Here is a 6000-nt window from a genome sequence, read left to right as displayed (position 1 = left end):
AACTCACAGACTGGTATTGCTTTTAACCTTGACCTTGATGCAATGTCATTTGGTCGAGTCAAGGTCACTGACAGAGAAACTGTAATTTTGCTACCATATTTGTACTAGTGAAACATTGCTGGTATCATGCAGAGTGTGACATGGCCTTGACTCAAGTTCAAGGTCACTAAGGATAAGATGTTTTGATTGTATGTATGGACTAAAAGAACATGACGTGTCACTGTGAACTTTTCAAGTCGGTAACATACAGATTGGGTTTTATGACGAGAGTGTGTCATGGTTTGATGCAAGGCATTTGGAATGTTCAAGGTCACGTACATTCCTTTACAGTTTTTCCTAGCGAAATATTGTAAGTTGCTTCCCCTTACAAGATTGCTTACATGTATAAATTTAGAATGTGGCATGACCTTGACTCAAGGTCACTTCTTCCTTCCGCAGCTCCAACGGAAGACCTATTCGTTGCTTTGCAACGAGCTCGCTCTAGTTTTATCAACAATTTGTGAAGGGTCAAGAGAGACAACCTATCCTACCATTAGATACAATAACATTCCAAATGGTGCAAAGAAATGTATACGCAGGGTGATCAAAAAGTTCGCGAACTAATTGAATTACTTCCATAAAAGAAAAGAAATTAGGTTTCAGTGTTCCTTATTTTTTAACGTTGTCCTATCCGATCTAAATGCACATCTGCCACTGTTCTGCCCTTGCGCGAATCATGTGATATAGGCGGTCACGTGACATGCTCCGTAGCGTTCTGTTCACAGAGGCTAAAAGATTTTTCCGAGTCTTATATTTCTTACCATGCAAGTTATTTTTTAAAACAAGAACAGTCCATTTGTCAGGAATGGCCAAATCTCGGCAATAGGATGGGCGGATAAGAATATCTTTTCCCAGAATGAGCATGGTGATCATCACAACCCGAGTCCTCTGTCTTGCAAGCGTCGTTTATCCATTGTGGATAAAGTATGGACGCCTTCTTTCTATTATATCTGATATGTTTAAAGGTGCTTGGACACAGGTTTGAAGTTAATATTTTCTCATATTTTCTGTATAATTTCATGACTTATATGTTGCTATAGCATTTCATACCAAAATGCAATAAAAATCTTATTTCATCTCGAAGTAATTAAAACTTCGAATTTCTGGACGCGTTGGATTGACACATCCTTGCGCTTTTACATATTTTAATTTTATTCTTAATACTGAAGAAAAGTGGTAATTTTGTTGTGTATTAATGAAAAATATTAAAACTATAACCCAAAAAATTAAGAGTAGAAATGTTCGAAATCAAAACCCACTCACAGTATTGTAAGTCCGTGCTCAGTGGTGTGTGCAGAGTTTAACATTTGAACACACCCGGTGAATCGTAAACATTAACAATAACAGAGCTCGTGCCCTGATTACAAAAACAGTTTACTTTTCACGGGTGTGTTCAATTTGTTAAACTCTATACATATCACAGAGCACGCACTGACAATACTGGTGATTGGGTTTTGCTTTCGAACATTTCTACTATGAATTTTCTGGATTTTAGATGTAATGTTTTTCATTATTACTTAACAAAATCTCTTCTTTTCTTAAATATTAAGGATAAAGTTAAAAGTTCGATAAAGTCAAAGTTCGAAGAAGTGTTAACCAAACGCGTCCCGAAATTCGTATTTCCAATAATTTCCAGATAAAATAAGTTTTTAATTATATTTTCGTGTGAAATGCTATTGAATTGCATAAGTCTTCATATTATACAGAAAATTTGAGAAAATATTAAGTTCAAATCTGTGTCTAAGCACCTTTAAAGTTTAAATTAAACGAAATTTTAGGGATTTAATAATTATAATATTGTTAAGATATTCAACTACTTTTCTTACTGTAACTTGGCAATTTTTTTTTATAACAAATTGCTCAACTAAGGACACATCTCTTCCCACCTTGCTTTCATTGGGCAACAGAACAAACATAATTTTTTACCATCTCCCTTCCTTCACTGAAACTATCAATCCAATTAATGATAGAACTTCTAGCAAGTCTTTTATCTTCATAAACCCTGTACAAATTATTATATGCTACTGCAAAGGAATTTCCGAAATACACATTAAATTTGTTGCTCGAGTACGACTGAGTCATTTTTTGTAACAAGTTACCTACATATTGACGTCATTTTCACATTGTGACGTCACAAACATGGAGAAAAACATTGCATAACATCTGCTATTTATAGAACATGTGTATGACTATATGTATGCCAAATCTCATTCTGATCTGAATTGTGGTTTTGTAAATATAGAGATAGTTCGCGAACTTTTTCATCACCCCTCGTTTATATGAATTACATATTAAAGGGGCATGGACACAGTTGCATTGTTTACATTTTAAATTTCTATGCTTATTCAATAAAAAATAAAACCAGTTAATTGAATTGAACTTACATGAACTTCTATGAATTTCTACTATGAATTTTCTGGATTATAGTTTTTTTTTTCATTAATACAAGACAAAATTTCTAATTTTCTTAAGTATTAAGGATAAAGTTTACTTTGTGAAAGTGCAAGAATGTTTCAATCAAACGCGTCCCGATATTCGTAGTAATAATTCCCAGATAAAAGAAGTTTCTGAACACTCTTTTATTATATTTCCGTGTGAAATGCTATAGCAACATATAAGTCATGATATTAAACAGATAATTTGAGAAGATATTAACTTCAAATATGTACTCAGGCCCCTTTAAGAGCCATTCCCTGTAATGAATTGAAATTTTATATAGGAGCTGTGGCATGCCTAGTCTCAGAATTTCTCCAAATTCTTTATAATGAAAGTCTTTGATACCTTAATCACAAATCAGTCAGAAATTGGTTGCTATGTTTAATGATTACAACATACGCATAAAGTCTGAAAATGGCATTTTTCAATGTGTTCAAAGTCCTATTGTTAACATTTGCAGCATTGCAAGCAAGTGGCAATGCCTGTTTCCAAAAATTGGAGGCTTGATGTCTAAAATGTATGAAAAAAATATTTGGGAAATCATCTTTTATATAGATTTCTATGGAATCAAAGTACATGTATTCAAAATAATTTTATTCACTCAAGTCATACACTCAAAAATAAAAGCAATCATAAGTTGAAATGCAACCAATTAATAGATAAAGATCCTTGTTACACATAATAAGGACAAAATGTGATATTTCTTATTGGTTGGCAATGGTTGCCTTGGTTTTAATACCGCAAAGGGATTTAGAATTTACTCTCTGTATGTTTTAATTTGAATTTATCTTTTTAAATAGAACATTATTATATTTTATAAAGGCGCTAGTGTGGTCCTTGTTTTCAGATTTCAAAAAAAAATGAAATTAAATTTTCTTAATATATTTTGCTATGGAAATAAGCAGAAAAAAATATATATAAAATGTTGAAATATTGTTTCCTTGGATATGTACCCTTTTAAGTAGATTCCCAATTGTTTTAATGATTGATATTTATGAACACCTAGTAACCTTACTTTCAATTTTGACTACTACACAATCCCCAACTGGATGCAAGAAGCTATGGGGCTTTAACATGGGGTTTAATATTGCTATAAAGTGAACAAATTCGAATATTTTCTCTTCTTGGTAACCATACCTACAGTACTATTTTCTTTACCAATATATGATATTCAACTTTAGTTCCATCAGGTGAGCAAGTTGAGTTAAATAATATAATTCTTTATAAAAAGATAACTAAATTCCTAAAACAACAAAAAATAAAACTTGTAACCAATAGTACATTACATAGTACACACAGCGAAAGGAAAACACGGAAGCTAAGAGTTGTATTTTGGACATTTTTAAAAAAAAATTCTATGACAGAAGTTCGGTAATGAAAATGTAATCGTCATAGAGCCTTTATTGTCTTATTCATTCAAATCCATACTATATAATAAAACAATTATGGAGTCTTTCGATGAGAAATGGTTTGTTATTCACCAGAAAAATATCAATATTGACCGAGGCGAAGCCTTTGTATTTTATGTAAAACTTTGATCGCCGGAGTCATCTGTAAAACTTTGATCCCCGGGGACATGATTGGAACAAACTTTAACAAATACCTCGAGAGTGGCGATTTCTAAAGAGAGATATAAAATAAAGGGGTTTCAAAAATTACAACATAATCAGAAATAAATGTGAAAATGGAAAAATCACACTGTATAGGTGGTTGGACATTTTCCCTTATACCTAGGAGAAACATACAAAACATCCCTAACAAAAAAATACTATCGTAAACTATAGTTAACTATAGTTTACTATAGTTAACTATGGAACCAAAGTGAAACCTTTGGAACTTTGATTTACTATAGTGAAAACTTTGGAACTTTGATTTACTATAGTAAAAACTTTGAAACTTTGATTAAGTACGATAAATCCAATGGAATTATGTTTTTGATTCCCATTCTTTACATTTTATGATATTTCAAGTTTAAGATTCATAAAATCTTTAGAGAACATTTAAAAAACCCGACCCCTCCCCTTAACGAATAATGTACAAGATATGAATTTTAATGTAAAGGTTGTCGCTTGCGCCGATAAATAAGCAATATTTCTTTCAATGTATTCAATTTTAAAGTTATGTAGATGTAACGTAAGTCTTATTTATGGAGAAAAAAAAATAATATGTTATAAAAAAAAAATGTGTCATTTAGAATCAAAATATCTGCTTCATCTGTTTCAGTCAACATGATTTTTTTTCAATTTATAAATGTAAATATTACATTTGAATTAACTACATTGTATATTTGAATAAAGATGTACAAAAAAAAACCCAGCCCCAACCAACCCCATATCCATCCTCTCCCCTACAACGGTTAAATAATAAAAAAAAAATAATAAAAATACATAAGTTGTTAAACTAATGAAAAAAAAACTTTGATTAAGTACAGGGAAAAGGTTGAACCTTTAATTAACCATATTAAAAACTTTAGAACTTTGATGTACTATAGTAAAAACTTCGGAACTTTGATTTACTATGGTGAAAACTTTGGAACTTTGATTTACTATAGTAAAAACTTTGGAACTTTGATTTACTATAGCAAAAACTTTGGAACTTTGATTTACTTTAGTTAACAATAGTTAACTATTGTTTACTATAGAATTTTTTGTTAGGGATTCCTTAAATGCATGTACCCACCTTATTGTAATATCTGGACCCGCCCCTCCCCCCTTTTGAAAAATTCCATGATCCGCGTATGCAGCCACAATGAACTATGACATTCTCGGATATGTCCGAGTAGTAAAGACAAAGACCATCCAAAGCGGCGAGCTAAAAAACAACTAAATCAGGGGAGAAAATGTAAGGTATCATTCATTTGTAATAACTACTAATCTGCATTTTATTAAAAGAACATCGATCTAAGTCTAAATCTTAATTTATTTTATTTTTTCCTTTCGAAAAATGAGCGAGCGAAAAGTATTTCTGCCCACATACATGTACATATATATCTAAACGTTTCCCCAAAAAGGTCTCCAAGTTTTGTGGTTCGAAAGTTATTATGAAGATTAAAGTTTTTGATACGCAGATATACAGAATGGCAGGTGGTAAAAAAATCAGTTATGTGCCCTCGATATTTGATCTTGGGGCATAATAAGATTACTTTACAAGTACCTAAGGTATATAAAATGTTCATTCAAGGTCATCTTCCGCATGCATCAATGTGATCATACGCTCTTTCAGACTACATGACCTTTATTTTTGATCTTGGACACTTGATCATAGTCATGTCACTCATGAATAGACTTTAAGCATAGAATTACTTCAAATTGATTTCTTTTCATTCATCAAGGCTTTCAAAATTATTGATTGGAAACAAAATTTTCTATCTATCCCCTTTAACCGATGTCATGGAAGCATTGGCGCCCTAAAGAACGCTCACTGTCAAATGAAACTGTGTGCCGATCAAAGGTAAAAAGGGTGAAGGAAACGAACAGAGATCAATCTCTTAATCAATAATAATTATTCAATCAATAAAGAGAATAG

Source organism: Saccostrea echinata, unplaced genomic scaffold, assembly GCF_033153115.1.
Source record: "Saccostrea echinata isolate AGI-Se365-2 ecotype Australia unplaced genomic scaffold, CSIRO_AGI_Sech_v1 ptg000006l, whole genome shotgun sequence".
Lineage (NCBI taxonomy): Eukaryota > Metazoa > Mollusca > Bivalvia > Ostreida > Ostreidae > Saccostrea > Saccostrea echinata.
The sequence above is the reverse complement of the archived record's forward strand: the minus strand, read 5'-3'. Positions refer to the sequence as shown.